This window comes from Mytilus californianus, unplaced genomic scaffold (assembly GCF_021869535.1).
Source record: "Mytilus californianus isolate M0D057914Y unplaced genomic scaffold, xbMytCali1.0.p SCAF_5, whole genome shotgun sequence".
NCBI classification, from domain to species: Eukaryota; Metazoa; Mollusca; class Bivalvia; order Mytilida; family Mytilidae; genus Mytilus; species Mytilus californianus.
This window is the reverse complement of record NW_026262701.1, coordinates 116,289,910-116,302,786: the sequence shown is the minus strand read 5'-3', so window position 1 is coordinate 116,302,786 and position 12,877 is coordinate 116,289,910. Positions and strand designations below refer to the sequence as shown.

Genomic DNA, 12,877 nt, shown 5'->3' with positions numbered 1-12,877 from the left:
AGTTTTGCAAAAATAATTAGTAAAAGGTTTTGTATGTACAAAAATAGATAAGCAAATAAAAGGAAATAAAATAAATAAAAAACCAAAAGGGTGTATTTATAATTTTGACTACTTTGTGCTAGCCTACCGTAGTTGCAGGACTTTATAGTGCTAGTACACTGGAACGCTGTCTGCAGGAAGACATCGCCCAAAGCTAATTAAAACTGGGTTTGCGCAAACCAGATCTTGCTGAGTACCATTTTTCAAGTCTTAGATTTGACTTGCGGCTTAATGATAAGAAAAATTTATATAAAGTCCAAAAGTGTAGACACAAAAATAATTTAGGTGCCATGAATTTGGAAAAAAAAAGCCAAAGGTCAGTCAGGGGTACTACTTGTACAAGTAATCTTTATTTACTTGAAGAAGTAAATAATAATATACTTATATAAGTAAATTAAAGTGTGTGAATAATCTCCCCTTAATTTTCTCAATAATTTACTTGTATAAGTAATTTTTTTTACAATGCCGAAAAAATTCTCAAGTTTTGAGATGTAAAAACATGCCTTTAACAATTTTTCTCCGGTTAGCTCATAATTTTTTATTAGAGTTCAATGTTTCATCTCATTAATTCAACAAAGAAACTAATTGCGCAAAGATCTTTGGGGGCTTGTAAATGAGAAGAGTTATGAAGATAACAGACAAATGAGATTTTAATTGTCCTTGAAATTACACTTAAATGATTAGTAAAGACATCTGCAAAGGACAGACAATTAAAAATTCTATTAGAGCAAAGAAGTCCCAAGAAATTCAAGAAAAGAAGATAGGATGACTTTTTTACTTGTATAAGTAAAAATATCTGAATGTCCAAGGGACATAACTAAGCCAAAAAATAGTTTACCTATCCAAGTAAATAAAATACACTTGTATAAGTATCCTACAAATTTACTTATATAAGTATATTAATATTTATTTCTTCAAGTAAATAATCAAAGTACTGAAGTACTGAACATCGGATGACCACAAGTTCTTGAGGATGGTCAAAAGCACTTGTCTCAGAAAAAAAAACAACATATCTCTTTACCTGAAACTGAGGTTAATGTACAGAGATATATTTTTTTCTAGACAAGTGCGTGCGAGTATGATGAATAAATGACAGGAAATTCAACTTCACCGTAATAACTATTATATTGTAGTGATACAAATCAGTATACACTAATTTGTTGTTATATATTATATTAAAATAACAGTTACATATATATATGATTTGCATCCATTTGTATATCATTCTATTCTACTGTTCTAATAATAGTGCAATGCAAGTGCATGGTGGACACTTTTCTGTAAAAATTCGATTTTTCTAAGATTGGATACGAGTAGGCATTCATATTTTCCCGCAAAAACATTTACAGAGTTACCGGTCCTGTCGCAAAACGTTCTTTGAGATATTCTTCCGCATGCTTTAACACAATTTTTCGGTACGTGTGCATTGATATTATCAATGATTTTTTACTTATATATATATATCTAACTACAAAACATTTTCACATTATTAATTTATGTTGTAAACAAAAATATTTTTATCAGTATTCATTGAAGAGATGTATTTATATCAAATGACAAGGAATGTTATTTTGCACTCGTTTATGTGCGCATATTTATCATGTTTATAGATCGGTTACAAACCCAAAACTAATTTACATAATGGAAATCTAGGCGATAGCAATACATCGGAATGACCTCAAAGTCATCGCGATGTAAAAATTACTTGTATTAGTAGTACCCCTGACTGAAGGTTATCGCGAGTTACTGTTTAGTTAGCATAATTTCAATAGTTTAGTTGATTTAGCATTACATATATATTAACTGAGAAATAAATTTTTTTCTTAATTTTTTTACTTAGATATATATATATATATTCATTTATTATTAGTTTTTTAAATATTTATTTATTTTTATTTTATTTTTTTGACACAGGTAACTCTTGCAGTGTAGACAGTAATTGATGATGATGGAAGTGTTTAACGACCTTCATTGACTTTACAGCCCTCGCACTGTCGGTGCATTCATTGATGATGGAAGTTTTTAATGACCTTGACTAGCTATACAGCCCTGCACGGTCGGAATGACTTAACATTCACTGATGATGATGGGAGTTTTTAACAACCTTGACTGGCTATACAGCCCTCGCACGGTCAGTGAAACATTCACTGACAACAAATGGAAGTTTTTAACGACCTTGACTGGATATACATCCCTCGCACGGTCGGCTCGGTGCCCGAAGGCGTTTGGTGAGTGTTTAAATAATTTTGTGCCATCGGTCAGGAACAGGTGGAGGAACCATTTTGGTAGGCAGCCATCTTGGTTTTGTGAGTTGTTTTGGTTTTTCTTTTGTTGACTATTTTGATGTTATGTCTTCACAACGGCTGCTTTCAGGGCCAGATTGGTCAGCTTGGCAGCCCGCTAACCTCGATGATGGAGTACTGGTAGATGAGTCTCGGACGTAGTATTAACGATGACAGGAAGCATTATCAGGACCAAAGTCGTGAGACAGTGAAATGGTGGTCCATCATCTAACACCTAGAATACAGCCCTCGTACGTCACTCGGCATACCACTCCCCCATCCATAATGGGTTTTGGAGTGTATGTTGACGCGGGAATTTGCCCTACGCGGATTATAGCCTAACGTAGTCTGTACAGCGTTGGATTGGTTTCTGTCATCGAAAGTAGTAAGTCGTTGATCCATCTAACTGTAAACCCTCATCGAAGATAGCGGGTAAAGGAGAGCTGACCCAGCACGTCCGTTCAGTTGTAATGACTGAGACGAGAATGATGAAAAAAAAAAAAAAAATGAAAAAAAAAAAATGACATTCACTGATAGAGATCAATACATTTCTTATAAATTTCAATTTAAGCATTGAAAAGAAGTTTAGATCTCTCAAATAATTTTCAAAATAATAGTGTTTTATATGTCCTAAGACATTTAAAATTATTAAATTACCATCCTTAAATGATTCTTTGTTCAATTTGTATTTCATTCATATTCTTTTATCAATTTACATTATTTTAAGGAGGGTAACTACTAACTTAAAACATGATAAAACAAGGGAAGTAACCAGAAATTTCTTTTAACTGTTTTCAAATACACAAAGCTTTTATTACATAATGCCAGTTAGCCTGAGGTAAAAATCGTTCATTAATAGTATGTTTGACACCCAAGCTGTTAAGTGAAGCCATATAATTGTACAAGTTCTTTGATTTACAGGTAAAAATTACCTTCATCAGAGACAAAAAAACGTAATTAATGTTGACATCAATGGTAATAAAAAATAAGAGACAGACAAATTTTTTTGGGGTTGAAATTTTGAAAAAAAAAAAAAAAAAACGGAAAATTTGAAGTATTAACCGGGAGGGACGGCGGGAGTTTTTGACTCCCGCCGGAAGAATCACATGTCTGTTGTCTGATTTTCTGAAAATTTCATGGTAGATAGAAATTGACCTACAGATAATTTTTACCCTCGTCCGTTTTGCTTTCACAGCATTGTTTTAAATTATAGCTCTAAGGTATAAACTGCAATTTACCCCTGATCTATTTTTAGCAACAGGGTTCAGGTTTGTAGATAAATTTGTATTTATTCGATTCCGTAACTGGCGTAAGTAACATTCAGGTAAAGTTTTGTAAAATTTGGCCCAGTAGTTGCAGAAGAACATTTTTTTAAAGTTAACGCCAGGCGCCAAGTGATGGCCAGGTGAGCTAATGTGTATATAAAAATCCTGACCTTAGCTACTTTAATTAATAAAAAAACAAAACCCCATACCTGCCAACTTTTCAAAATCTCCATGGGGGATTTTAAGGGCAAGAGGACCTAATACTCCTCTCATATTGTCATAAGTGTTTTTAATCTACTACTACATTGTTTGAATGAGTATGTATATGCTTAGATACCTTTTTCACTCATTGGAAAGCCTGTTTTGAGGTGTTCAGGTTATATAATAAAGAATTTCAAAAATTTAGGTGAACACCTCTCATGGGGGATATCCCCCATAAATCGGGATAAATGGCAGGTCTGAAACCCTAAACTATGAACAGGCATATTTGGGGTATTTTACAGTGATTTGTGGTAAATCTATGGACTGGTGTATAAATAAATAAATGGATCAATTTGTCTTTTTTTTTCTTTTATTAAATTCTCAAATAACTTTTATGATTTCTTTATTTTATTTGCTATTATGTAAATCAGCATACATGATTGGGAGATGGTTGAAGTCCTAGAAACAAAAATAATTACTTTTTTATGCGGGTGGTAAAGATTTATTTTTGGGCAACATGTTTACAATAAATAAGCATTATTTTGGGTCAGCATGGTATACAAAAACAAGGACATATAAACAATTCTCTATTGAGCTTTTAACCGACATCTTTATTTTGTCTGTCTTTTTCATGCTTGAAGCCACAGGCACTTGTGGGGGGGGGGGGGGGGGGGGGGGGGGGTTCACTTGTCTCAGAAAAAAAATTTCCTATAGCTAATTATTCAGTGTTTCATGTAAATTGGTAAACAGCTATGTGCAAAAACTTTTTTTGGTTTTTCTTTCTTAGTGAAAAGGTCATTTTATTTCTCGTCTATCCACATAAACCCCATTTACTACTGTTACTTTATAGTCCCTCTTTCATGAATGTCCGTGGTTGTTTTATTGTATTTTTTAAAGAGAAACAAATGTGCAGACCCACATATGTATGCAATAGGTCTTAACCATTTATTGTTAATGAGTTTGTGCCAATAAAATATTTGTATTTGTATTTGTACATAACCAAGTTTGATACAATACCCATGTACATTGTATTTCACATGACGTTAACTACTTAAATATTCACTACACAACATCTACTTTATTCAAAGGGTTATAGAATGTTCCAAAAGTTTTGTCTGCTAGTGCCATATTTTTTTTTATAAGATTGCATCGCAATCAATGGAAATTTACTGGAAAATGTTTGATTTTAATATTGTAAATATATATGCTTAAATATATAATTAAGATTTTATCATTTGAGTAGTGACTGGGTGTTTATTTTATTAGATAGAAAATGTTATTTTAAATAAGAAAGCTTAGAATTTTGCTTAAATCTGCTTTTAAAGCTTACCAGATGACGAAACCTTGCACACGCGTACAACATCACTGGACCTTGTCAAACTGTATCCAAATCCACACGGTGATTATTTTCCTTACTCTCAACTGCCAGTGAAAAATAGGTCAGCTGATTTTCTAGATTTCCTTGGAAAACGAGACGCTATTTAAATTTTTTTTTTTATAAAATAGTGAAAATACCTATGATATTACAATGTTATTTTCTTGTTCGCAACCAATTGTGCCTTGTAAAAATAAAAATAAAAAATTATATATATTTTGTTACGTCCAAAGCGCTTTTCTGGATTTTCCAGTAGTATATAACGTTACGGTACCCAAATTGCACCTATTCAACATAAACAGCTGAGAAATTCTTAAAAGTTTTCTTTGAGACTAAACAATTTATATTTTAGTTATTTGACATTATACACGTCTTACAAAATAGGTGAATATATTCAAATATACACTAAACGTTCACAGTTTATATCAACAGATGAAGCTTTCACTGCTGAAAAAAAAAATGTACGAAAACGCCACCATGCGACGTTCACAAAAAGTCATCTTTTAAAAATGAACAAAAAAATATGTTACAAGCATCCCTTTTAAAAAAAAAAAAATAGTGAGCATGTACTTATGCCAAATTGTTCTAAATATTTGAAAAAATAAAACAAAACATCTGTTATTTGATTTTTAATGATGTGAATTTAGGGACTTATCATTTTTTACCTGGGAGGGGGGCTGGTCATTTTAGAATCAAAAATACAAAATTTCTTGATCCCCCCATAATATTTCACTATTTTTATTTGATCCCCCCTGTGAAAACATTTAAAAAATGTGATCCCCCCTCTATTAAATATGCCAAAATTTTAACATGCAAAACACTTATCATTTTATTTCACGAACATATTGAAAATCAGTGGATTGAGTCCTAAAACATATTTGAGGGAAAATTGCCTTGAAATAGGGCTCTTCCATGAATATTAGAAGTTGAGCAAGCCAGTGCTTTTAGTAGCTTATTCTGACTTTTTTTCTAATTTCCTATATTAGGCTATCAAAGAAAACTTGATCCTACTGAGTAACTCTGTAAAAATTTACATTAAAAAGTTAACTTTTTGAAACAGTAACAACACATTATTTACTAAGAGGGGTCTATTATATGTCCCTCTCTTGAACGCTGCTTAAACTTAAGGCCTTATTAAAACCTCCATTGAGTCGCTAAACTTTTATATGGATAGTTCATTTCAGCTTGAACAATTCAATTACTCATTTATTGTCACATTTCATTCATAAATGTGTGATAGTAACCTCAAAATTTAGATTTATTAGCCTCAAAAGTACAAATTTTGAGAGAGTGTGAGGTATAAATGGAGTCAAAGGGATCTTGTAATGAAAACAAAAAGATACTTAAGGGTTGTTCATCATCTCAGAATCATCTTTTGTATCAATATTCAACTGTTTGTATGCAATATTTAATCATTTATTGGAGAAGATATTGCTCTACACTATATTCTTTCATGATGTGGCGTGATTTGTATTTTTGGAAAAAGTTTTGCACAAATCGCTGCATGCAGATTTCGTTTTAATTTATACTTAATTTCTCTCAAACTATTAAGCTGATTATAACAAAACTTGGCAGTAATGCTTGTCAATTTAGTGATCAAAGTGAGTGAAATATAACGACTGAATAATTCGGATTCTGAAGCACCTATGCATTTTATATGGGACAAAATGACACAAAATGGCAGCTTCCTACATCACCAAAGTCTTGTGATGTCTTACTTAATTGTATATGAATGGTGTTAAAGATATATTTTCGATTTGACTGTTTTATAATGTTCTTCTTGATATCTTGTCTCTTGAAGTATATGAACTACTAATTTCCATGTGCAAAAAATATTGATCCCCCCCTTTGAATTTATAAAAAATTTGAACCCCCCATTTCCACATACAGAAAAAAACTTGACCCCCCCTGCATTTTGACCAGCCCCCCCCCCCCCCCCCCCCCCCTCCCAGATAAAAAATGATAAGTCCCTTCTATGAATAAATAGGGATTAAAAATCAAATTGGTGTACCTATATAATAAAGAAGGATACGGCTACAAAATAAACACAGAATGGAAATTTTTGTCTTTATCATAAAAAAACTTAGGTGAAAAAAACTGTCAAAATAGGTGCAATTTGAGTACCGTCACGTTATATCACTTCACATTCTTATTCAATTTTTAACGTTTTTATGCTGATATTTTCATTTTTTAAAATCTTTCTGGTACATTCATGTATATTTTATATTTTGTTTTTGCTATATAAAAACACTGAGATAGCCCGGGAATAAGCAGCGAATGAATTATTGTCTCAGTCTTATAATTAGAAACTACGTTTCAAACGGGCGAACCAAGGTAATTTTCCATAGGGACTCGTCTATTATGACCAACATTAAATTATTTCGTTGAATCTCGGATAAATATCTTTTATAAATGGAGATTTTAGTCCAAACTTTTCCTTTGATCAAGTTTTCCGTCAACAAGCTTTACGACAATAAACAGTTTATATACAGTTTAATAGCTATCGTAATGCAATACACACAGGTATCCCTAGCATAGTACACCTGTTCAAGATTGTGTATTACATCGTTAATCTTTAATTGATTTTTCCGACGACATAAATATATGATAAATAAATAAGGGAAAATTTTAGAATGATTCCAACACTATATTCATCCAATCAGGATTCGCACAAGATTTTATTCATTGTACCATCTTGGGGTAAAAAAATCCCGGTGAAAGATTGTGGCTTCTTATAATTTTAAAGACTGACTAAAATAAATTTGAAAAAATCATGTATTTCACAGTGATGTAACAACAGCCCCAATTAAAGTTTTCACAACAGGAAACAATGATAATAAAAGGGATTATTTTAGACTGCTGAAAACAATAAACCATTTCCTGTCTATAATGTAACTGTAAGACATTAACACTTTCAAATCCATTTTAGCCTAAAAATGGAAATTACGATTAATATTTCTCATTTAATAGCGAATAATTAATCGTATAATACTATATAGGATGTGTATCTGTGTCCATTTTAAACATGAATCGATCCCGTCATTTCTATTTCTGATTATTACTATCTACTATTTACCTCTGAATGCACCATGGCTCTTTCGTACTAGAATTGTAAATTTTTTCTGACCTTGAACTGGAATTATGGTAATAACGCTTTACTTAGAACTCATTTAAGAAACTGAAACATATGTATAATTGCAGTACTATTCACACAAAGACGTTCTTTTGCCAAATTTCGGATTTAGAGTGGCACCTTTCAGAATCTAAACGGGGAGATTTAAAACTTTTAAAGGAGCAAATCTATGATAATTGTTAGCTTAAGATATTTTAGAAGATAAAGCCCATATTATTGTATCGTGGTTATTATATTTACATTTTAGAATCAAGAAAGAAAAACAAATATTTGGAAAAACAAAGCATTGCATATACATAGTAGATGGTCGTCTCATTGGCATTCATACCACATCTTATTAATGTTAAATGGTTATAACCTTTGAATCATCTTAATTCAAACATCATCATTATTTTGTCATAAGTATTTGACAACACCTGTTTCTGATAAAATGTTCATGAGAAGTTATGGTTTATTGATGACCGGAACACTTTCCTGTGGCTTTAATAGCTTGTTCACCTTCTTTCTTTTATTTTTGTACTGGCTGGTTGTCATGCCTCTCGGTGTCAGGCGGCCAATAACGGAACCAATAATGAATTCATACCCCTCTACCAAGAAATTTGTTTTGCATGCACACATGAAGACATTAATTGTCGAAATCCGGATATATGGTGTACTATTTTTTGCACCTTTTGTTTGCGGTATACCATGTTGTCCGCAAGTTTATGTTTTCTGTTTGGTATTAAATTCATATTAAGATCCATTTTGTTACATCTTGTGTCCGTTTATTTGGCAATCGCCAATGGAAGTCAGCAGGGTTTAAGAACATCAGTTGTTCGACCTGTTAGGCAAATGCGTTTTGTTAAAATAAACTTTTTCACTTTTTTGGTCTTTTGGAAAATGTTGTCTGTGCTGTATTTAGACCTCTCTAATAAGAAATTTGTTTTGCATGTTCACATATAAAAATTGCGGTTTTTATCCAACGCAATCATAGGTTTGAACGTTGTTTTCACTTTAAACTTTATATTTTTTCGTTTGGGCTTGTATTATATCTTCTAATGTAATAATTTGTATATATATATAGCACTGTATATTTTAAAACGAACAGGCAACAATACGAAACGTTAGCTTGTAAAAAGGCTTTTGTATTATAAAATATATATCGGCAAACAGACAGTAAATACACGGCTTCGGTAAAAATTACTTACAAGCAACAAGTAGCACAATGAAGAGCTAAAACAAAGATAAAATCATTTCCTTTCGTAAAAGCCAACAACAAAATTTGGACGAAAATTCTCTATTCCCAAAAGTAACTGACGACTTCTTTAGTTTTATCCTTAACAGTTTTTTTTAAAACATGTCAAACAGAGGAATGAACATTCTTAAGTTAAACTTAAAGTTGTGTATTGTGTAATTATTATGACTTTCTATGAATTTCTTTAAAAACACATTTTTCTTTTAGTAATTTTATTAATTAAACAATTAATAATAAAATTTGATTAATTACCTTAAAATAATACCGACAAAGGAACGAACATCTCTCTTATTTACTTTAATTTACTTGTTAATTTTCTATTAACTCTATCGTGTGCATCCAAGCTAAAGAAACAGCTCATATCTCCTTGCATAAACATCGTACAGAAACAACACCCATTACATAATCAAAATGAAAGTGCCTTTAATCAGTTAAGTCATATAAAACACTTAAAATCACTGATTGATACAAAAACTTAAAAAACAAATATTAAACTCTTGGAGAAATTTAAATAAACATTTCTAAATAATAAACTTTGATTAAACTTAATTATCTATTTATTGTATATTATTCATTTCATTTCTGGTACACATTGAGTTTATTCTTCTTTATTTATATTGTTTTACCTGACCGTCAATAAATGTTAATTTCATTAAAGATCATTAAAGAGTTCAAAATCTTTCAGTCCGGGTCCGGCATCCAGTCCGGGTCCGGCGTCCGGTCCGGGTCCGGGTTTCATACCAAAGTCCGGGTCCGGAGTCCGGTCCGGTCCGGATTTCAGTGCGTACCATAGGAAAAGCATGATTCCTATAGGATTATACACACCAGAGACATATAATACAATATATGTCTCTGTACACATATATTATCCGTGATCCGTTGATACATCTTTACGCACGTTTACCTTGGTCTATGGTCCAATACAATATAAAAATGAAACAAACAATTAAAGACAAGTTGACACACACACAACTTTTGTTTCGAAGGACTCAAGGATTTTCACAGACACCACATCAAAACTTTACTGAACATTTGCGCTCATGGGTGATCATGGGTGAGCTCGGATGCGTTTTCCAATAGTACGTAGTTCATGTACACAATTTATGTATAGAAAACAAATATTTCAATTAAATTGCATGTACAGTATTAATACTTACTAACACGGAAGAAAAAAACAACAATACTGTAGTTAATGTAAACTTACTTTTCGATCGCCCTTTCCGCAATGAAGCAATAATATATAATTGTTTAAAAATTAGAAAGCTAAGTTATATTAATTTAGCTTTGGTTGGGTGGTTACACCTATATTATAGAAAAATCTAAAATATTTTTGGTACTGTACCACTGTACAAATATTTATTAGAACACAAATATTCAGAGCATATAACTAGCACTTGAATTTTCTCTCAATCCAGTCTTGTCTCGCCTTATCTTAAATTCCATATGTTATAATGTATTTTTTCTTTGTATTTTGTGTTTGTAGTACATAATTATAAATAAATTCCTACCGGCAATGTTTTCGTCATTCTCAAATGGTTTTGTGTTTATATTTGCATTGGGAGAGGACATCTCTAATGTTGTTACAATAACTTGGCCATGATAAATAAATAAATAAGCTTTATTTAGAGTCTATAAAATAAAACAAGGACATAAAATAAGCTTGTTTGAGCTGTTAACTGACATAAACATGTTATTACTTGTGTCCAATCCATTTTGCTATTCTTGCAAACAAAGTTAATATTTAAACTAAGCCAAACTCCCCAATACGAAGAAAACATATCTACTTTTGATATATTTTAAAAGACTAAATAAAAAGCAATAATCACCAGGAACATTTTATATTAATTAGTTTTTGTTTAAATTTTTTCACAACCCTGTATACCTTGATGGCTCACTATGCATCATTATATCATTGGAGTGTAGAAATCAAAATACACCAAGAAACAGACGTAACGAAAAAAGTAACTGTAAAAAATGTATTGAATAGATATAGGAAGATGTGGTATGAGTGCCAATGAGACAACTCTCCATCGAAGTTACAATTTATAAAAGTAAACCATTATAGGTCAAGGTACGTCCTTCAACACGGAGCATTGGCTCACACCGAACAGCAAGCTATAAAGGGCCCCAAAAAATTACTAGTGTAAAACCATTCAAACTGAAGAACCAACGGTCTAATCATGAAGGCTTTAACTTTGGCTTAGGACAGAAACGTCATACAACTTAAAAGGTCCAGTGAAAAAACATGAAAAAATATGGGTAGCCACATACAACTTAAAAGGTCCAGTGACAAAACATGAAAAAATATGGGTAGACAGACACATACAACTTAAAAGGTCCAGTGACAAACATGCAAACATATGGGCAGACAAATACAACTTAGAAGGTCCAGTGACAACACATGAAAACATGGATAGACACACACAACTTAAAAGGTCCAGTGACAAAACATGAAAACATGGATAGACCAGTGCATTACATTGACAGACACTTGTCATTGAAAAAAATTACCTTGATTAAAGGTAAATTTTTTTCAGAGAAAAGTGCCTGTGATAACATTTGCGCGTAAAAATCATTACTTTTGCGCGCAACTTTTGATTACATTTATCATATGGGTAGACACATGCAACTTAAAAGATCCAGTGACAAAACATGAAAACATATGGGTAGACACATGCAACTTAAAAGGTCAAGTGACGAAAATATGAAAACATTAAAAAGCATACTATAAAAGGTTAAGCACAAATCATAATATCAAATTGTGAACATTTTTACGAATGCATTTAAGTGAGATTTCAGTTTCTGTCTCACATTTAAAGTCGTACTGATATAAAATTAAGGAGATGTGGTATGATTGCCAATGAGACAACTATCCATCATAGTTTAATTACTGACGTTGATGTAAGCAATTATAGGTCACCTTACGGCCTTCTACAATGAGCAAAATTCATACCGTATAGTCAGCTATAAAATGTCTCGACATAATAAACGGGAAACAGTTCAAACGAAAAACTAACAGCCTAACTTTTAACGATCCAAATTACAAAAAACAAATATGGCAGACATGTAACAACATACACGACATAAGAAAAAAACTGTAAAAATCAGTCAGTTGCAAATGGCTTAACTCAATAGATCGGTATAAATCGAATAAATAGTTCTCCCAGACTAATGATGTCAAACTTTTTTTTTTAAATTTTGTTACCCCTGGATACTTTCTTATCATATCTTTTTTTTTGCCAAGTAATCCTTACATTTTTAAATACTTTTTAATACACTTCTGGAATTTATTTTGACATTTTCGTTATTCATATATATATTTTTCATACAATTTTACATACTTTCTTC

General features: G+C 31.7%; 1 protein-coding gene across 1 annotated transcript in view; it reads right to left on the bottom strand.

Annotated features, from left to right (window-relative positions):
- The window catches only part of LOC127700741 (sodium- and chloride-dependent glycine transporter 1-like), a 41,852-nt gene extending 36,571 nt beyond the window's left edge, over positions 1–5,281 (bottom strand). The window contains exon 1 of the mRNA XM_052204389.1: positions 5,118–5,281. The gene's annotated coding sequence lies outside the window, so the exon portion shown is untranslated. The remainder of the gene's footprint in view (positions 1–5,117) is intronic.
- Positions 5,282–12,877: the final 7,596 nt, after the last annotated feature.